This window comes from Macrobrachium nipponense, chromosome 21 (assembly GCF_015104395.2).
Source record: "Macrobrachium nipponense isolate FS-2020 chromosome 21, ASM1510439v2, whole genome shotgun sequence".
Lineage (NCBI taxonomy): Eukaryota > Metazoa > Arthropoda > Malacostraca > Decapoda > Palaemonidae > Macrobrachium > Macrobrachium nipponense.
Window position 1 is genome coordinate 68163359 of NC_087212.1, and position 22903 is coordinate 68186261.

General features: G+C 43.0%; 1 long non-coding RNA gene across 1 annotated transcript in view; it reads right to left on the minus strand.

Moving 5' to 3' along the window:
* LOC135197613 (uncharacterized) overlaps positions 1-21821 on the minus strand; it is a 542613-nt gene extending 520792 nt beyond the window's left edge. Inside the window, exon 1 of the long non-coding RNA XR_010310635.1 lies at positions 21731-21821. This is a non-coding gene — a long non-coding RNA (uncharacterized LOC135197613). The remainder of the gene's footprint in view (positions 1-21730) is intronic.
* Between the last annotated feature and the right edge of the window lie 1082 nt (positions 21822-22903).

A 22903-nucleotide genomic window follows, 5' to 3' on the forward strand; every position in this document is an offset into this window, starting at 1 on the left:
TTCTCTCTATTTCTCTCCCTACCAGGGAAGTCAATCCTTTAACTTCAAACGTCCTTGGCCAAGGCTTAGAAGGATTCTCATTTTTTGCTAAAATAGGGGGTGGGTTAAATGAACACACTGCAGAATCCTTCCTGAAGCCCACTGTGCCTTCTAAAGCCTGGAGTTCACTAATCCTTTTAGCTGATGCTAATGCAAATAGAAAAATCGATTTTCTAGTCAAGTCTCTGAACGATGAGTTATTGGGAGGTTCAAATTTCTCTGACATGAGAAACCCTTAGTACCACATCCAGGTTCCAGCTGGGTGGTCTGGCTGTCTTGGACTTCGAAGTCTCAAATGATTTAATCAAATCGTGTAAATCTTTGTCATCCGTGATGTTTAGTCCTGTATGTCTAAACACCAAGGAAAGCATACTTTTATAACCTTTTATAGTCGAGACTGCAAGGTTACATTTTAGTCTCAAATATAATAGGAAATCTGCTATTTCCGTCACATAGGTACTGGAAGAGGATACATTCTGATTCCTGGCCCACCTTCGGAACACTTCCCACTTCGACTGGTACACGCGTATAGTTGACGGTCTCCTGGCCCTTGCAATTGCCTTTGCAGCAGCGCGTGAAAACCCCTTCGCTCTGACGAGTCCTTCGACAGTCTGAAGGCAGTCAGACCGAGCGCGGGAGGTTTTTGTGGTATCTGTCGAAGTGGGGCTGTCTGAGAAGATCGTTCCTTAAAGGAAGGTACCTTGGAAAATCTATCATCCATTCCAGTACCTCTGTGAACCACTCTTGAGCTGGCCAAAATGGGGCGATTAGGGTCAATTTTGCTCCTTTCGTCAGAACAAAACTTCCTTATGACGTTTCCTATGATCTTGAAAGGAGGAAAAGCCGTAGCCGTCTATTCCTTCCCAATTTAGGAGGAGGCCGTCTATCGCTACTGCTCTTGTTGGATCTGAAATCGGAGAGCAGTAGTTCTCTCCAGCCTGGCATTCCAATGAGTTGCAAACAGGTCTATGTTTGACCTTACCCCATAGGTTCCAAATTTGATTGCCAGACCTCTGAGTGTAGAGTCCACTCCGTGGAAATGACTTGATCTCTCCTGCTCAACAAGTGCTGCTGACGTTTTTCTCGCCTTGTATAAACCTCGTCAAGAGTGTGATGTTCCGCTCCTTTGACCATAGAAGAAGCTCTTTCGCCTTCTTGTACAGTGAGAGGGAGTGAGTCCCCCCCCTGTTTTCTTATGTAGGCTAGAGCTGTCGTGTTGTCGGAATTTACCTGCAACACTGAGTTTGCGACTTGGGCTTCCCACTGCCTGAGAGCTAGATGCACTGCCACTAACTCTTTCTCGTTGATGTGCCAGGACACCTGGTTCCCCACACTCCAGGTGCCTGACACTTCTCTCGGGCCCAACGTCGCCCCCCATCCCGTCTCCGATGCGTCTGTAAACAACACTAGGGAGGGGTTCGGTAACTGCAGCGATAGTCCCTTGTTCAGTCTGCCTGGTTCTAACCACCAGCTGAGGTTTTTCTTTATCTCTCTGACAGAGGAAAAGATTCCCACAGATCCTGATTCTTCTGGTCCCAATTCTCCTTCAAGAAGAATTGAAGAGGTCTTATGTGAAGCCTCCCTAGAGAAACGAACTGTTCCAACGAGGGGAGGGTCCCCAGAAGACTCATCCCATTCCCTCGCGGAACATTGTTCTTTCTCTAGGAGGTCTTCACTTTTAGAATGCACCGTTCCTGTCTTTCTATGGACGGAAACACTTGAAAACCCCGAGAATCCATCAGAATCCCCACCCAGATAGACAATGCTTTGCTGGGGATCCATCTGGGATTTCCCGAGGTTCACTAACAGTCCCAGAGACTGAGTCAAGTCCAACGTTGACCTTAGGTCCTCCAGACACTGATCCCTGGATTACGATCGAATCAAAACCAATCGTCGAGATACAGCGATATCCTTATTCCTTTTAAATGCAGCCAATGTGCATACATTTTTCATCAATCCCGTGAAAACTTGGGGAGCTGTGGAAAGACCGAAACAAAGGGCGCGAAACTGAAATACTTGGCCCTGTATCATAAATCTTAGATACCTTCTGGACGAGGGATGGATGGGTACATGAAAGTAGGCATCTTGTAGATCCAATGACACCATCCAATCCCCTTTTTCTTAGCGCTGAAAGAACTGACGACGTCGTCTCCATCGTGAACGTTGTTTTTGATCACAAAGTGATTCAGAGCGCTTACGTCCAGCACTGGTCTCCACTCCCCCGAGGCTTTTGGTACCAGAAAGAGGCGATTGTAAAATCCTGGTGAATGAATGTCTAATACCTTTTCTATAGCCTTCTTTTCTAGCATCTGTTGCACCAGATGTAATAGTGCTTGGTTTTTTAAAGGATCTCTGTATCTTGCCGCTAACTCCCTTGGAGTGGATGTTAAGGGCGGTTTTTCCTGAAGGGGATCAGGTATCCTCTCTCGAGGATTGAGAGGGACCAGTTGTCCGCCCCTCTCTGAGCCCAGACTTTCGCGAACCTCAAAAAGTCTGGCTCCTACTGGAGTCTGGAGGACTCCTGTCTCACTGCGGCTTCGAGAATGGCCTTCGAGAAGATCGTCCTCTCTTGAAAGGCCTTCTACTCTTAGTTGCGGGTCTTGAGGTTGTTCTTCCTCGAAAGGGCTGTTGGAAAGACACCTTTTATTCGCTGTTCCCTCTCTTCTTAGCCATCGGCACAGCCGGTTTAAGCCTCTTGGCGGACTGAGCAAGAAGATCCTGCGTAGCTTTCTCCGACAGTGATCTGGAATGTCCCTCACTGTCTCCTGAGGAAAAAGGTATTCCGAGAGTGGGGAAAAAAGCAAAGAGGATCTCTGTAAGGGCGAAACATACTTGGAGAGAAACGAGCTATAACTGATCTCTTTTTTGGAGCACTCCTGCTCCAAAGAGAGATGGCTACTTCTGTGGATCCATCCATGACTGCCTTGTCCAAGCATGAAAGGACACTTGATAACACCTCCATAGTCACGAACTCCGGATCTTGCGCTCTTTTTGCTAGAGCTCCTAAGGCCCAATCCATGAAGTTGAAGACTTCAAGTGTGCGAAATAGACCCTTGGAGTAAATGGTCCATCTCGCACATTCCCCAAGACGCTTTAGCCGAAAGTAGAGAGCGTCTTCTAGATGATTCTACTAGAGCAGAAAAATCCGCGTTTTGCGGTAAGCCGGAAGGCCTAACCCCATGGGTTCCTTCGTGTCGTACCAGACACCCGGCTTACCTGTCAATCTAGATGGAGGACACAAAAACACCGTCTTACCTGCCTCCTTCTTAACCAGGAGCCAGTTCTCCAGATTCTTGATGGCCTTTCTCATAGATAGAGTTGGCCGCATCTTGACAAAAGAGGGGGATTTTGCCAACTTAGTACTTGATAGCAGAGATCCCGGAGAAGGAGGATCAGCTGAACACAGCGAGTCCCCAAACTCCTGAAGAAGTAATGCAGAAAGTCTCTTATAATCAGAGACTCCTACTTCTTTCGTCTCTTCCTCCTCCGAGACTTCCTCCAAGGTTACATTCGGAGAGGAAGACTTCTTCGGTGAAGAAGTCCTGGCAGGTATGCGACTCTTATCCTTCAAGAGCTCGTCAGAAGGAGCCGCCAGTTCAATACCCGAGATATGTTTCCTCGGTAAAGAACAAAACTCCGCTTTTCTTCGCTCCCTAGGTTCTTGATACCTACTAGGGGAGGATCTAGAGCCTGCGTTATTAGGCTCTTGGCGCCTATCCGGAGAAACACTCGTTTCTATTCTTGAGCGCCTACTATGAGTAGGGCGCGAATCCAAAGTCAGGATCCTTTCAGGCTCTTGGCGCCTGTGAGGAGAGGCGCTTGCGCCTACTCTTCTGTGACTCTTAGGAGTAGGGCGCGCGCCTGACAAAAGGCTCCTTTCAGGCTCCTGAATCTTACGAGGAGAGGCGTCCAGAGCCTACTCCTGATCTACCAGGATTAGGGCGCAAATCCCTGGAAAGGCTCGTTTTAGGCTCTTGCTGCCTTTGAGGCAAAGCGCTTGCGCCTACTCTTGATCGTCTTACAGGAGTAGGGCGGAGATCCTCGATTAGGCTCCTTTCAGGCTCTTGACGCCTGCTAGGAGAACGGTAAGCGTCCGCTCTAGATACTCTTCCAGGAGTAGGACGCGAACCCTGTTTAGGTTCTTCGTAGGAATCTTGGAACCTGCTAGGAGAGGCGCTTGACTCCCTTGAAGAAAGCCTATCATAAGGTTTCGAGTAACTTAACGAGACTCGATCATCCAGGCGTCCTATCGAACGTTGGCGCCTTCTAGAAAAATCATCCTTAGAAGGAGAAGCCTTTCTCGCTTCTATCTCTCTGCAGAGCGCTCTGCGTTCTTTCTACCACTTGCAGAGGAGATCCTACTCCTAGGAGATCGTTCGACAGATACGAACCGATCGTCTTCTCGCAAGGAGACTTTTTCCTTACTCCTACAAGGAGAGGATCTAGCGCCTACTTCTTGTCGCTTTGCGCTATGACTCCTAGCTTCAGAGCTTCTACGAGGAGAATACCATCTTCCCTGTCTCGACGAAGTTTCAAAGGAGTCGTCTACTCTAGGAGGCGAATAGGCTTCTTACTGGAGAAGATCGCCTATTATACTCCTCCTTCCTAACAGACCTCTTGACTGGAAGAGAGGCGTCCTTCCTGCGAGAAGGCTCCTTGCGCCTACTAGTCGAAAGCGAGCCTACTAAAGAAGAGAGTTTCTCTTGGAGGTCCAATAGGAATCTCTTAGTAGATGACCGAATCCCTTCTGGAGAGGATTCCGGATCCTTCATAGCCTTCTTAGGCGCAGGAGAATACTCCGGAAAAGGCTCCGGGCTGGAGTCAAGAGCGCCTTCTCCTGGAGGTTTCCAGGCTCTCTTGAGAGGGCGCGATTTGGAAGAAGAGCTCCATCCTCGTTTAGGAGAGGACGAATCAGAGTCGGAAAAACACTTCCTTAAGAGGCTTTTCCTATAGCTCTCTATAGCAGCCTGGGACGAGTCTACAGGACCTGCTGAAGGGACGCCTGACCGTTGGGGATACTCTACATCCCACCTTGCGGGCTTTCGACATTCCTCCTCCCCCTGGGCATGGGAGTCTGAAAGAGGTCTAGGCCTAGGAGCGATGCGGAGTCGGTCAGACGCCCCCTCCACTGCACTGGGGACACTGCACTTATCACTAGACACTTCACCCTTACCTTGGTTTATATCTCGCAATTGCTGTTGCAAATTGCGGATTGAAGCTTCACAGCGGCTCTCTCGGCAGACACATCTGCGGGTTCGCTGCGGGGGGAAGGAGCTGAAACCAAAAAGGAAGATGGCGAAGCTACTGCAGGGTTAGAAATACTATCCTGTTCTGCAGAACAGGATCTACTTGAACTTCTAGCTGAAGCTTTTCTAATCCTATCCTTTTCTAACTTTCTAACATACGAAGTTAGTTCTTTCCATTGTAATTCAGTTAAGTTCTCACATACATCACATGTATCCTTAACCGAACAATCCCTCCCCCTACATTTTACACAAACAGTGTGAGGGTCCAAAAAAGTAGCCTTAGGCAACCTCCACCTTGCATCCCTCATTTACGACATATCTAAACAGAGTTCCAGGTGTTAAATCGGACATAATTACTAACTAAATCCAACACAAAGCGTATGCAACAACCAAAGATCAAATACTTCCCAAATAATCCTCGGCGAAGCAAGCAAGAAATTCTAAGCAGGAGACTACCAACAAAGTTGTTGTCATCACCGGCGACAGAAAAATTCTGTCAGAAAACGGGAATGATTCCTATTACCGCCACCCCAGCGGCGGTAGGGGGTGATCACCTGACCTACCTGTAAGCGTGTGCCGCGAGTTTTGATTCTGTCGGACGTCAGAGACATAAGCTAAGTATATATCTGCCGGGTAAGTTGCATGTGTAAAAATACATCTTTGTAGGAGAGAGAGAGAGAGAGAGAGAGAGAAATTATTATTTTTATGTGATCATTTAAAACTTATTAAACTTACTAATACGTATTAATCAAAATTAATGTTTGAAAATTAGTAAATCATTTTTGTATCATAAAAATGTATTTAGTCATGAAAATAAACATCAAAATACACTAATTAGTGATTATTTTCGTCGGAAAATTCCGTGAATGGGCGAGTCCGTCCGCGAATAATTTCTAGATAGGTTCCAAAGAAAAATCTGCGAATGTGTGAGTCCGCGAATCCGGAGAAACGCGATATGGGGGGGACCAATGTGTGTATATATATATGTAGATATATATATATATATATATATATATATATATATATATATATATATATATTATATATATCTTACAAGTGTGTAATTTGTTCTAATCACATATCATGTCTTGCTTGGAGACAGGCTGAGCTGATAGGGGCAGCTTTCTTGAGTTACGGAATTTGGTACGGTAAGCGTTTTAATCGAGAGACTGCTCGTCTTGGTCGTCAAGCATGTACATTCGTTTATACGGATGATTCAGGTCTAATCGACCAGGGCACTTCCTAAAGTCACATTCCTTTTGGTAAGAAGAAAGAAAGAGGTCAGTTTGGTACACGCCAGGTGTCGGGATGAGAAACCCCCATTCCCCCATCTAAAGGTAAATGGTATGGCACATTATTTTTATCCATTATCATCTTTATTACAGATGGGTTCTATTCCATGGTATTAGAGACGGGATTCTCTAACCTGATTAAAAACAATGAACCTATTGACATTCTGGGTCTGGGAGTGAATTCTTAGTCTGGAGGGTAGAATGATAACTTACTAGTTTTCTTTGTGGGCAGATTTGGGTTTTGTTTTATATATATAATATCTATATTATTTATATATTATATATATATATCTATATATATATAAATAAATTAAATTTATCTATTAGTGTATACCTGGGTTATATATATCCGTATTGTAAAGGTTCTTAAGGAGCTGCAGTCACAGAACGCTGTTACACGGAATCCGCAACACTGGGCATGTAGCTTGGTCCCCCCCACCCCCCCCCAGTCTCACCCCCCCCCCCCCCCCCCCCCCGGCGAGCTGTCTTTCAACGCTCAGCCTTGGCCTTGGGAGCGATAGAGATGTAGCCCCCCTCAGCTTCTCCTGCATGTGCGAATTACGCTCTGTGAGGTTCGTTTTTTGTGTGCAAAAGAAAAAACACTGCACTGGTGGACATTCATTTCCAACTGTGGAAGTCTATGGAGAAAAGTGTATGAGTGTACAACACATGCACAAATGGTGCAGAGAATTCAAAGACGGATGTACAGACGTCTATAACTCATTTCAGAGCTGGAGAGGAGCTGAAAGAAGAGGTATTAAGCTACCTTTGCAGAGCAGCAGGAGACTTCTACGATTTAGGCATAAAGAAGATGGTACACCACATGCAAAAATGCATTGATATCAACGGCAATTATGTTGAAAAATAGGAAAAAAGTCTCAGCTTTCCAAAAATGTATTATTCAATGCCAACAATCATGTTTTTCATTGTGAAAAATCTTTAGGAACCTTCTTTTACTGACAACCCTCATATAACATATAATATATAATCTATAATACATATATATATAACTATAATACATATATACATCTATATATATATATTATAATATATATTATAAATAATATATATATAATTATATTATATATAATAAAAATAAATATAATAAAAAATAAATAACCTATATCTAAATATTATATATATTATATATATAATAATATATAATATTATATATTATATACAGGCAGTCTGCGATTATCAGCAGGGATTCCATTCCCGAGGGTGTGCTGATAAGCGAAGACCGCCATTAACCGAAACTTGCCAATAACCGGAACTCAGCCTGTTATGGAGCCATAAATCGATGATTTTATGGCGCTGTTCATATCCTCAGATTTCATTACAACCAGAAACACTCCTTCCAGGGCCCACCTCGTGACTAGGCCCTGTACGAGTATGAGCACCCAAACAAACCATCCGGTGTTCTCTCGCGACCTATTTTGCTTTGTTTCTTGGTGGATGAGCATCAACTCGCGAGTCGGTATTCTGCATCACCCCACATGTTCTTTGTGTTTCAAGCTCTTTTTTTTTGAGTGCAACTGCTAAATATACAAGCCATCATGGGGACGAAGAAATTTCCAAGTGCCAGCCCTTCTGCAGAAAAGGCAACAAACTCTATTAAATTCAAGAAAGAACTTGTAGCAAAGTATGAAAGAGGAGTACATGTGGCTGATCTCGCTATAGGATGTATGGCATGTCTGTTTCAACAATCAGCTCCATCCTTGCAAAGAAAATAGAAATCGAGGCAACTGATTTTGCGAAAGGGGCAATGTCTTCAACAAGACAGATCTCAACTAGTCAAAGATGTCGAGAAGCTGTCGTTGGTGTGGATCAACAAAAAACAGTTAGTGGGAGATTGTGTCAGAAAAGATGATTTGTGAAAAGGCAAGGATGTTCCATGCCAATCTCAATAAGAAAATGTCTACAACAGGTGCTGCTGGTAGTGATTTTAAGGCCAGCAAAGGCTGGTTTGAAAAATTCTAAAAGTGAACGGACATACAGTGTTGTAAGGCATGGGAGGCTACGAGTTCCGACAAACATGCTGCTGAAGAATTTATTAATAAATTCAAAGAATATTTGGAGCATTAGTTCCAAACCAAGGACTCCCTTATATGATGAGTCCCAGCCCAGCCGAGGACCCCAGCCAATCAAAAATTATCATCACCATACTGAGATACCCAGTATAACGTAGCACATTTAATATTTGCATATTCCTGCACAAAGTAAATATAAATAAATTATATAAAATCTGAAAGTAAGCTTATGATATAAACAATGATGTAATAAAGATGTGCAAGCTATAGCTGCTTATATACCAAAGCATCAATAACACCAACACTAGGATGATACAGAATTTGTGATGTACACTTTTTTATTGTATATATTTTTTTCTGGAGTTGAAAAAAATATTAATCTTTTCATTGTGTCCTGGACCCTCTAGGGCCTTCTCCTGGACCCCAGGGGTCTGCAGACCCTAGTTTGGGAACCACTGATTTAGAGGCTGAAGGATTCCTACCTCAACAAGTCTTCAATTGCAATGAAACAGGTCTCTTTTGGTAATAAATGCCAAAGAGGACCTACATCACACGGAGGGAAAGTTCATTGTCAGGGCACAAGCCTACAAAAGGTAGGTTAACACTCTTGTTCTGTGGGAACGACAGTGGGGATTTCAAAGTGAAGCCCCTACTGGTATATCACTCTGAAACTTCCAGTGTGTTCAAGAAAAACCATGTTATTGAGAATAAATTGCCTGTGATGTGAAAGGCTAACAAAAAGGCATGGGTCATGAGGCAAATTTTTATTGAGTGGGTCAATGAAGTGTTAGGCCTGAGTGAAAAAATATACCTCCAGGAAAATCATCAATTGCCACTCAAGTGCCTCCTGATATTGGACAATGCTCCTGCACATCCGCCTGGCTTGGAAGTCCAGTTGTTGGATGAATTTAAATTCATCACAGTGAAGTTCTTGCCACTTAATACATCTCTCATCGAGCCAATGGACCAACAGATAATTTCAAACTTCAAGAAACTGTACACAAAGGCACTGTTTCGGTGCTTTGAAGTGACCTCAGACACTGAACTGACTCTAAGATAGTTATGGAAGGATCACCTCAGTACATAAACCTTATAGATAAGGCTTGGAGTGACTTCCAGGACAATGAACTCTGCTTGGAAAAAATTGTCCCCAGAATATTACCTCAAAATGGATTTTGAAGGATTCAAGGCTGACCCTGACAACCCTACACCTGTTGTGGAATCTATTATGTCTCTAGGGAAAAGTTAAGTATATCTTAGTTTTACCAGACCACTGACCTGATTAACAGCTCTCCTAGGGCTGGCCCGAAGGTATAGTTATTTTTACGTGGCTAGGAACCAATTCAATTGGTCACCTAGCAACGGGACCTACAGCTTATTGTGGGATCCGAACCACACTTATTCGAGAAATGATTTTCTATCACCAGAAATAAATTCCTCTGATTCCGGGTTGGCCGAGCCAGGATTCGAACTTCGGACCACCGGATTGGCAGCCAAGAGCAAAAACTACTCATCCAGCGAGGAACTGTCTCTGGGGAAATAATTGGGCTTGAATGCAAGTGGTGAGGATGTAGAAGAGTTAGTGGGCACCGACAAGGAAGAACTAACCACTGAAGAGCTTCAACACCTTCAGCAGAAACAGCAACAAACAGCAGATGAGGAATCCGAGGAGGAAGAAGAAGAAAAAGGGGTTCAGTGATTAAGAACATGTTTTCCAAACTAAGTGACGTAAAAATTTTGTGGAGAATTATCATCCCAACAAAGATGTTGTAACCTGTGTCTCCAACATGTTTAATGAAACCTTTCCATTGTGGCTGTCTAACACTACACCTCCATCAAGATAACTTTTCAGTGGCTGTCTGTCAACACATGGGGAATGAACTACAGTTTCGATGGAGGGGGCAACCCACTCGGACTTCCTTGGATCACCAGTTTATCTTCTCCCAGGTATAAGGGAACAAGCAGTGACCTTATGTCTAAGAGATCCAAGGGGCCAGGCAGCCACCTCCTCCGCTACACTTCTGATAGGACACGTACATTAGTGGCTATCAGTTGACACCTGGGAATGAACAACACGTTTGACTGAGGGTTCAACTACTCAGGATCTCTCTCATCAGCCTACTTTGGACTTTCAGTATGTCTTCTCCCAGGTGCAAGGGAGCAGGACAGTGACCTAGGTCTAGGAGCACTACATAACACTTCACTGTTACAAGGTAATTTTCTGATAACCAAAACATAAGGCTGGTAAAGGCATGGGAAGGAAGTGAGGGAGCCAGGCACAGGAGCAAGAGGATAAAAATAGGGCTCGTAGCAGGAGAGAAATGGTGCCAGGTGGACTTGAGCTGTCATTGGGTGTTGCATGCTCTGAGCTGGGCTTAGGTGGGTGACGGGTGGAGGCAGGTGGCAAGAGCTCCTGTCCTCACCGCCATGTGAGCTGGAAGCCAGGAGCTAAAGATGTGCAATGTTCATGATTGTGAGACACCAGGAATATACCTCCGTAAGCCGGGGTCATGCTCACCTTCTCAGAACATTTCCCCCTAAGGTTTATTCGCAGCCAAACATTAAGCACCGATCACTCCTTGCTACATTCCAGGCCCTATACTTTCCAGTTCCCTGTAAAGGAAAGTGTGATGAGTAGCCCAGTCCAAGCAAACAAATCATAAATGCAAATATTTTGGCCAAATGGAAAGACATAACATTCAAGAATTACTTATAAGGAATTATTTACTGGTGACTTGCGAGAAGCCTAGGCCCGATAAACAAAACATAAATTGCAAATGTTTTAGCCTGATGGAATGGCAAAACATCCAAGAATTACTTTAATGTAATTATTTACCGGCGACTTGTGAATAGCCTATGGTCGGTAAAAAATCCTAAGTGCTAAAGTTTTGGCCCAATGGAAAGAAGTAACATTCAAGAATTACTTTTAAGGCACTCATATACTGGCAGCGTGAACATAGCCTATGCCCAGTAAACAAATCATGACTGCAACAGTTTTGGCCTATGGGAATGGCATAACATTCAAGAGTTACTTTTAAGGCAATTATTTACCAGCGACTTGTGCATAGCCTAAGCCAACTAAGCAAACCATAAATAAAAAAATTTCGGCCTAATGGAATGTGTAACATTCAAGAATTACTTTAAGGCAAAATTATTACCAGCAGCTTGCAAGTAATAACAAAACAAGAGCAGATTCACCCAGAAAGATTTCTGCTTGAAGGGTATGAAATACACATTCCTGTGGTTTTTTAAAAAGTAATACTACTGAAATCCAGTGATATAAATGGAAAATAAGAATAAAGCTGCTGCAAGCACTCGATGTTTTGTCGAGTGCAGCAGAAAACAAAATGAGCTGGTCAGCTAAGTCGTTCCTAGTATTGTCATTACGGGGCAGTACTGTGCACCTACACCAAATAATTGAATTTAGGCTGCCATACATGGAAAACTGATAGCTATGTAAGTACTTAGTAAGTTACTTGTATAAAAATACGGTTTGTCAGTCTAACGTCTCAATACACATTTCCTGAATCGAAAGGGGAGCAGAAAGCGGCGCTAAGGAGGAAGTCTCAATACTAACTATAGTACTACAGGATTAGCAAAGGATAAGCCTAGGCTGAGTATGAAAAACTACAGATGAAGGACCTGGAGATGGGGGTAAACATAACAAGTTGGTGGCCTAACATAACTAGTTGCTTTCACAATCCACCGCCTTCCCTTCTCTTCCTATACTGAGGAACTTAAGCATAAAGTCTTTCAAAAATCTCTACTTCCTTACATCTACTCTCAAAATCACACTAAATACCATTGCAGCTGTCAAATAGTGTGTGAATCTACTAAGAAATCAACATCCTGCTAACACAGTAATCATTCTTACAGAACCTGGCCTAAAACTTTTATTAAAGAGCAGAGTTAACTAGTACTCTAGCATATTTATCCTGTGGTTAGAAGTCTACCTTAATGCATGTCATTAGCGGATTGAAATTCAAGACAATGGTTATCCTTTATCCTAGGTATATAGCATTCATATTTTTTCAAAACTTCTCTAAATAATAAAGCTCTCTTGAATAAGGTCAGGCTGGTGCTCCAGCAAACCTAGTTGAATGCTTGCAAAATCAATAACGAACTGGATATTGGTACGGCAGCCGTACCCCGATCGCTGTAGATATTGGTACGGCAGTGAACTAAGCATGTGCGAAACCTTATTTACTGCCTCAGGCATATCAGTGACAGCAAAAAAAAATGGCCACGGAACAGCATGAATTGTAGAATAATACATTAGTTTTCGCCGAAAAACAAATGTTTTTAGGCTTTAATGAGCTGAAAGAAGCCATAGACATCTATTAAGACTCAAGCTTTCAAAAATTGTAGATAGATCTATATTACTATTCCGCAGCGGCACAGACTATGGCAGTTGCGGTTTTTCTATGCAGTTTTACCTCCTGAAAAAGAACTTTAGGTAATATCTATTCGGACGACTGTAATTAACCCCACCGGGTTCGTACTAAACATGGCAAAATACATTTGACGCCCCAATTCCTGGTAGCTTTCGTATTTGCGGGGACAAACAATGCGGAATGCTTCTACAGAAATACCAAAATGTATATACGTAGGTCAAGAAAGATCGAATCTCCCCTGAAAAAAACTCGAAAGAGGAGATTCAAAGAGGATTTGAAATACACAAAAATCGTGCTCTGTTATATTCATGGTGGTAAAGAAAACTACCAAAGTCCCTCCTCTGGTAAACGGCCAATCAATCTTAAGTAATTGCAGCTGCCAGAGAAGACAATAGAAGTTACCAGCTAGCAAAATTCCAAAATAAAACAAAAAATCATTTCAGCACTATTCCATAAAAGTTGGGATAGTTTTGTTTTTGTAGCACAAAAAAGCAGGACAAAACTCACAAAAGCAAAACAAAAAGGGGGGGGGGGACATTTTGCTAACTTTAAAGAAAGCAGACAGATGTTAAAAAAGCGGGACTGTCCCACCTAAAAGTCGAACTCAGGTCACATAATACAGTATGATTAGCAAACTGGTAAACTGATACAGCTAACTGCCATACCTACAGCAAGTCAAGAGTGCAATACGGCACCACCGACAGAATCTGCCGTATCCCCACCACACTATGTTATTTGTACGGCAGGAAGTCTGAAATTGACGCATGCGCAATTCACTGCCGTACCAATATCTACCACGATCGGGATACAGCTGCCATACCAATATCCTGTGCCAATCAATAAATAGGAATTTACAGGAAATATATGTAACCTTCATTCTCTTAAAATATATAAATACCACACCATGAAGGCTTGCCAGTTCACTGCCAATTTACACCAAAACCAGCAAAATATGTCTGTCAATTTCCAGCAAAACTGCGAATGATTTTTTACCAGTTCACAGATTTATAACAAAACCAGGCAAAACAAAACAAACTGCATGCACATCTCTAACATGCAACTAGCTAGATACCAAATTTCGAAAATAATCGACTGAGCATGTGCACTGGAAATGCTGGCTAAATAGTTGTTTACATAGGTAATTCTAAGCCCTTATTCCGCGGTAAAGCAGACTACGGCAGTTGACGTTTTCCTACGTTATTTTACTTAATGAACAAGAATTTAAAGTAATATTTATTCGGACGACTGTAATTAACCCCCAGGGGCCAGTACTAAAGACGGCGAAATACATTGGATGCCCCAATCCCTAGTGGATGTCATATTCGCGGTTGTTTCTTGCAGGGTAATTCTAAAGAATAGTTCCGCACGGACTGCAAGGAACATAACCGCAGATACGAAATCCACTAGGGATTGGGGCATCCAGTGTATTTCGCCATGTTTAGTACTGGCCCCTTGGGAGTTAATTACAGTTGTCCGTATAAATATTACGGTATTTCTACAGAAGCAATCCGCGGTGGCTTAGACTATGGCAATTGACTGATTCCTATGTTATTTTAGTTACTGTACAAGAGTTTAAAAGTAAATACCATTCGGCCGGCTGCTAAAACTAAGCAGTAATTGACCTTTGAAAGTTACATAATAGCCACACCAACTCAAAGGTATATTAAAGTTTAGTTCCAACCAAACGAAAAATATTCCTTACAACCCTTGTAAAGCAACTAAAATAACATAGAAAATGTCAATTGCCATAGTCTAAGTCACCGAAGAACGGTCCTATAGGAAGGTACCAAGTATTCGTTACGGTGAAGGAAATGTAAACACAGCCGCCATGTTTAAATTCCCCACCACCACGGAGCCATATGTTCACAAAGGGGGGGGGGGGGGGGGGGTGGGGGGGGGGGGGTAACGCACAGGTGGTGGGCGGAGTAAGGTGGAAGGTACGAGTTGTCTTAGCAGCACCCCACTGAATAGTAACATACCTTGACGCAACTTTCGGCGAAAGCCTAACACTCACTTTCCTAAAACATAATAATTAAGAATAATGTTTGGAGCTTACCTTAAAGGGTGGAGGGTACAAAGCAGCAGCTGCCTTTAAGAATGCGTGGAGGCGGGTCTTGGGTTCCTCAAAATGCAGCTTGAAATAAGCAACAGCCAAGTACCCGACGAAGTTATACATTCTCCTCCCGTATCTTGGAGTCGACTGCCGGAGTTCCCTCCACCTCCTTTCAATAGTATTAGTATGGGCACCGGTTTCTGGGTCCACAAAGTTCATCGAGTGGTTGACTGTCAAGTGGACATAACCTTCATCTCGCAGGCAGTCATAAGCCCTCCAACAGTCAGAAATAATAGTGGTACCCGGCACAATGTATCCTTTGATAACTGCAAGCAGAGTCCCACTCGTCCTGTCGGTACGGGAACAACGAAAAACTCCCGGGTCTGCTGCAGATACCACCGAATACCCACTGGCCTTCGATGAGGCAACCTACGTTGTATTTTCTTCTCCCAAACTTCGCCTCATCGATTTCAACAATTGTGCCGGGGCCCACCTATTTGCTTCTTCTGTTGGAAGCACCAATTAACTATGACCTGAAATAAAAGTCAGTGTTAGGGGAGGTAATTAAGTAGGGTAAATTTCATAATAATACAAGGCAGGTTGTGTATGAGAGAGGAGGGAGGGGGGGGGGGGGAAGAGCGAAGCGGGAGAAGGAGGGGGTATGAATGGAAAAGGAAAAATGGTGAGGTATAAGCAAAATACTTACTTCCCGGGAGAAGCTGGCCCAATCATTAATTGTCGAGTCCGACAGTCCAAGTTCTGTTCTCGCAACCTTGTAAGAAAAAAATCTCTCACATACCAGGTTATGCGCGAACAGAACTGTCTCAACATCAAGGTGGGACCCAGAGAACCAAGTGCCCTTAAACAATGAAAAGTAGTAAGAACAGCGTTTTTTTCGCTTTCTTACTATGTGGTCGATAAGACCGGTCACACCTAAAGGTAAACGTGGAGGAAAAATACCAATTATAAACATGAAAATATGGAGTAGGTCATAAATGGTATAGGTGTAATAATAATATTGCCATGAATCTAGGGCCGGGTCATATCACGGTTACATGTAGAATCCAACAAACTATTCGTAAGGTATTTACCTAAAGCACTTTTTTTTGCAGATCTAGGCGGCACTCATTCCCACAATGGGGGCAAAAGACCTGCTTCCTCAGGAGGCCGTGGTCCTGGCATAAACAGACCAGCCGTTCATAATTACCTGAGTAATAGGCAGAAAAAATCTTTGTAACTGAAAAATGGGGGCAAAAGACCTGCTTCTCAGGAGGCCGTGGTCCTGGCAAAAACCGATTAGTCGATCATAATTCCTGAGTAAAAGGGAGGAAAAATCTTTGTAAACTCATGTAACAATTGTTACATGAAGTTGGCAAAGAGTTCCTGTGAGGGCTGGGGCGAGCGTGAAGTATATGCAGCAGTGGATGTCATGGCGGCAGATTCAACAGTGTTGGAGTTCTACAGTTAGGAGGTGGCAGGAGGCCAGACCGTAGAAAACAGGGTAGGAGAGGTGGGGTGGAGTAGTAAAAATGCTTTGATGCTATTGGTTGAGGCAGGGTGGGGCTGAGGTAAATGAACAAGCACTTAACAAGATAAGTTGGCAATGTTAAGGGTAATAAAAGTAAATGGGTAGTTAAGGAACTAAATGTAATGTGGGATGGGTTCAAAATATGAATTAATACAAATACATATATAAGGGGCCCAGGAGGGGGTGGGATTTAAGTCCTGGGTGGTAAATGTGTAATAGGGCCTATAGTTGTTTTAATAAATACAAAAGACCAAATTAAACATAGGTTAGCATATAACAAAACTAATTAAACTTGTAGGGGATGTTGCCTGACCAGGGGTGGGGTTGGACCTGCTGTAACCCCCCTTAAAGAACCAAACCAACCTAACATAACCTAACCTAGCAGGGGATGTAACCTTACATAGTAGGGAACTTAACCTAGTAGGCAATGTTGCCTGACCAGGGGGGCTTTGCCCCCAGTACCCCCCTTAAAGGCCTAAACTAATTACCTAGTAAGGAATGTAACCTAACCTAGTAGGGAATATTGCCTGACCAGGGGGCTTCGCCCCCCGTACCCCCCCTTTAAGGCCTAACCTAACCTAGTAAGGAATGTAACCTAACCTAACCTAACCTAGTAGGGAATATTGCCTGACCAGGGGGGCTTCGCCCCCCGTACCCCCCCTTAAAGGCCTAACCTAACCTAGTAAGGAACGTAACCTAACCTAACCTAGTAGGGAAATACTAGGCCTAACGTAACCTAGTAAGGAATGTAACCTAACCTAACCTAACCTAGTAGGGAATATTGCCTGACCAGGGGGGCTTCGCCCCCCGTACCCCCCCTTAAAGGCCTAACCTAATCTAGTAAGGAATGTAACCTAACCAACCTAACCTAGTAGGGAACATTGCCTGACCAGGGGGGGCTTCAATCCTCCGTACCCCCCCCTTAAAGGCCTAACCTAACCTAGTAAGGAACGTAACCTAACCTAACCTAGTAGGGAAATACTAGGCCTAACATAACCTAGTAAGGAATGTAACCTAACCAACCTAACCTAACCTAACCTAGTAGGGATTATTGCTGACCAGGGGGGCTTTCGCCGCCCCCCCGTACCCCCCTTCCCCCTAAAGGCCTAAACCTAACCTAGTAAGAATGTAACCTAACCAACCTACCTAACCTAACCTAGTAGGGAACATTGCCTGACCAGGGGGCTTCGCCCCCCCGTACCCCCCCTTAAAGGCCTAACGTAACCTAGTAAGGAATGTAACCTAACCAACCTAACCTAACCTAACCTAGTAAGGAATGTAACCTAACCTAACCTAACCTAGTAGGGAATATTGCCTGACCAGGGGGCTTCGGCCCCCCATACCCCCCCTTAAAGAACTAACCTAACCTAGTAAGGAATGTAACCTAACCTAACCTAACCTAGTAGGGAACATTGCCTGACAAGGGGGCTTCGCCCCCCCCGTACCCCCCCTTAAAGGCCTAACCTAACCTAGTAAGGAACGTAACCTACCTAAGCCTAGTAGGGAAATACTAGGCCTAACGTAACCTAGTAAGGACTGTAACCTAACACCCTAACCTAGTAGGGAATATTGCCTGACCAGGGGGCCTTCGCCGCCCCGTACCCCCCCTTAAAGGCCTAACCTAACCTAGTAAGGAATGTAACCTAACCTAACCTACCTAACCTAGTAGGGAACATTGCCTGACCAGGGGGGCTTCGCCCCCCCGTATCCCCCCTTAAAGGCCTAACCTAACCTAGTAAGGAACGTAACCTAACCTAACCTAGTAGGGAAATACTAGGCCTAACGTAACCTAGTAAGGAATGTAACCTAACCAACCTAACCTAACCTAACTAGTAGGTGAATATTGCCTGACCAGGGGGGCTTCGCCCCCCGTACCCCCCCCGTACCCCCCCTTAAAGGCCTAACCTAACCTAGTAAGGAATGTAACCTAACCAACCTAACCTAGTAGGGAATATTGCCTGACCATGGGGGCTTCACCCCCTGTAACCCCCCCTACCCCCCCTTAAAGGCCTAACCTAACCTAGTAAGGAATGTCAACCTAACCTAACCTAACCTAGTAGGAGTAACCAATAGGGAATTTGTGGGGTAACACCCCCCCCCGCCCGGTATCCACCCTTGAAGAACTAACCAACCTAGCCTAACCGGGTAACCCCCTTCAAGGAAGTAAAACTAGTAGGTAAACCAACATATAACAAACTAAACCTAAGTATGTTGCCGACCGGGGGATGGGATTCGGCCCCCAGTAGGTAAAATAAATGACATATAAACCTAAACTTTGATGGGTGTGGAAGTGTTGTAAAATGTAAAAAGTAACCATACATAACTGCATAATAGTAAGGAAACTGAAGGGAGGTGTAAATTGTAATGTCTGTAAAAGTGTATAATGGAATATATTGAAATGTAGGTTTTATAAGAATAATGGCAAACTATATATTTAAATGTAGGTTTTATAATAATAATGGCAAACTTTAATCTAGGTATTGGTATCGGTGAGAAATGCATTGTAAATGGTGTAACGTAAAGAGCCAGTCGTGAATACTGGAAAGGGGAGGGATTGACTTGTGTATAAATGATATAGGGAGTGTGTATGTAATATGCAATGCAATGTGCAATTTCACGTAACAGGTAGGTAGGTAGGTATCGAAACGTCCTAAAACTGAGTTCTATATCAACACGTAGGCATTTTTAGGTGTCTGTCCTCAATTATAACATAATATTTAAAGTTATATATGGTGAAATGATTAGGTGGGGATATTTCAAAACAGTTATTATACAAATACTATGGAAAAATGAAAAGGAATAAACACTAGAATTCACATAACATGTTTAATAAACAAATTAGGTAAATGCTTTTATGTAACTCAACGTATGGTTACCAGCCAGGGTTCCCAGATGACACCACTACCAACCAGCCAAAGTCTACATGAAACCAGCCAAATCCCGCCAAATGGAAATCCAAACCAACCCAAATAACCGGCAAATATATGTGCGTTATATTATCTTTATAAATGCATATGTTTATCATATATATGCTTGTATAGCGGCTATCATAGTTTTAGTTAGATAATATAAACTAATATAAGAATACAGGAAAAAAAAAAACGAGAATGAATGAAATTTAGAAATGAAGCTCGTTCTCTGAGAATCCGGCGGTCTGTTTTGTAGTCGTCTGGTGTGTGTGTGATTTTTATTTTAATTCCATCTACATATTTTGCTTAAATGTTACCAAGTTTTTTACTGAAAACCTATTCAAATTCCCAGATGTTCCTGAAAACCTTCAAAAATTCCCAATCTGGGGAGAGATTCCTCAAACGTGGGATCAGTGTTTAGCTCAAATAGAAAGTATTTGAAAACCAGCCAAAATACCACTAACCAGCCAAAGTGAATTTTTTACCCACCAAATTAGGAAAAAAAGCAAATTTGGTGAGAAACTGCCAATCTGGGAACCCTGTACCACCCAGAATTCCTTCACTCAGTCCGGTAGCAACGTAGGGGTCATACTGTAACGTGTTTGGCTAAATACATGTATCCCTCCCGTAAACCCCCACTTTCTTTCCTCACTAAGCAGTCTGAGTTTAGGCCAAAAGCTCCCTTACAGTTAGCGCATGCGCAGTAGCATTAGCGCATGCGTAGTAGGATTCAGTGTTGTGGTAGTAGTAGTAGTAGACGAATATGGATGTGGAACGGCTCTACTATCGCTAGTTTTGTTATCTCTTATTTCCGCCTGTATTTCGTGTTTTTAAAAGTGATAAATGTGGGAAATACCACAATAACACGGCAAAATCACCCCCCAAGTGGTTTCTCCCCACCCAAAACCCCGGTTCCCACTGGGGGTCCCCCTTACCGTAGGATAGAGTTGGGGTTTGTCCCCACCCAAAACCCCGGTTCCCAATGGGAATCCCCTTTACCGTAGGATAGGAGTTCAAAGGTAAATTAGAGTCGTCCGAATAAAATATTACTTCAAATTCTTGTTCAGGAGGTAAAACTGCATAGAAAAACCGCAACTGCCATACTCTGGGCCGCCGTGGATAGGTACACTAGATCTACCTCGTTCTACACTCACCCCTAAGAGTGCAAACCTGAGCCAACCACACCTAACCTAATTTACCATGTCCTTACCTGGCTGGCGGAGGAGGGGAACTATGCCCCAACAAGGCCCCCTAAACCTTACCATTGACACAGTAAACTTAAACAGAGGTGCAACCTAACCTATGATGCAAGTATCTTACATAGCTAGGTAGTAGCGTGGTGGATTGGCCATAGTCTCAACCCAAAAGGGCAACAGATCCTTGTTTGCCTACTACAACTAATGCATCGTGTCACTTTGAAAACTTTTAAATAGCTAGCCTATAGCCTAAATCTTGCCTTGGTCAGAATCTGGACATGCAGAAGTACAGGCCTAGGTATGGGGGTACTAACATGTAGCCTAGTCCTGTTAGTTCCATCCTATTGTACCTAGGCTACTAGCTTCGCACCCCTAAACAACGTCAACCCAAGGCCACTTCCCTGGTCCCCCTCCCCCCCAAACAGAGGTCTCCCATAATAGGCAATACATGAAGACCCAGTATCTTCAACTTACGATACATGACGATTCAGTATCTTTAAAACCGAGTCTACGAAGATTCAATATCTAGACTAGGTATGGCAAATGAATAGGTCTATACTACTGTTTTTTTGCATCTGTCCATCCGCCTGTCGTGTTTGCGCATGGTAACACTGCGTCACGGGCTTTAGATAGTACATTCAGCTTGCATCTAATGATGAAAATATCCTATTTCGAATATTAATGGTGTAATTCGCATTCAGTAAATTATTAAAACACTTTTCAGTTGCAAATGCACACCCAGGTATCCTTATCTACCTAAAACGTACACATAGCGTAACTTTTTTAAAGTCCGGAACGCAGTGTTACCATGCGAAAACACCACAGGCGGATGGACAGATGGAAAAAAACAGAGTAGTATAGGCCTAGCTACCTTACTTCTCATAACAGAAGTAGACCAATTTCCTCCAGAAAATGCCGTCAACTGTATTGCTTAGCCATCACTGACAATTTTAAAGTTGATTTCATGATTTCTATCTTCAATTTGATAATATAAAGCTACAAATTTGTTAAAAAAAATAAAACGAAATCTTTAAACTACTCACAATGATTAAAACTACTCAAACTGAGAAACAACGAAAAATAACGATAAGGGAGTGTTCAGTGTTCACTGTTCGTGACAGTGGCGCCACTCGTTCGAGCTTCACAGCAGTGTTGCCAACCATTTAGGAGCTCCTTACCCTACCTAGGCCGTGTATTGTCTTTGCCTAGGCACTGAAATTACCCTACTTTCACTGTCATTTTACGCTACGCCCGGCCTTAAGATATAAATATTGGTAAATTTGTTGTTAATTGGTTACTTTTAAATAAAATGGAAGACAAGCATCTTGAAATTACCCTAATACATTTTGCTCCGATTTCGTGACATTACCCAGTTAGCTACAGACCCAGATTTGAGGCTGAATTACCTTATGCATGGGGTAATTGCCCCACGATTGGCAACATTGCTTCAGTTACGTATTGGAATTTTGGCTACCGATTTATTTATGAAATTCTTGGTGCTCATTTGGTTTCCCCAGTTATTGGGCATTGGCAGGGAATATTTTTCTTGAATAACTTTCGTTCGCGTTAGAAATGATGTTGGCTACATCAGTCTATCGTTTCTGCTTTAAAGCATTGGCTTTGTTGTCATTAAATCAAAGGCGTCTGATAGATACGTCGACGTTTATTCAAATTTGCTCTGTTAACCTTCGCAGGTTTTCTGTTTTTGTAATATAAGGTTAATATTCGTCGCAACGTACGTTAAAACACATATTTTACGTTCCTTTCCTGTTAAGAGAAGTGGCCATTGAAGCTTAATTATGATAGCCATAACACGGTGATATACTTTTCTTTCTCTTTTGATAGTTTCTCAGACATTTATATTCAGTTCAGCAGTAGAGATGCCGACACAACAGGAATGCTTGCTTAATAAAATGCTGTTTGAAAACTAACATTTATGTCTTCGTTAGTAATTCATCTGCGATAGATTTGTCCACGAAATATCATGAAAACCTGAATTCTACAACATTCCTGAAGAAGTGAATCAGCACCGTAGTGTTGCCAAAACGCAGAGAAATTAGGACGGGGATGAGATGTGAAGGGATGATTGCGAGTTGTAAGTTTTAAATGGTATTTTTCAGAATCCCGTTTTCCAACTTTTAATTTTTTTGTTAACAGTAAAATTTTTGCAAAGAACAAGTGTTTTTCTTAACTCACCTTAATTATTTTCAATGTTT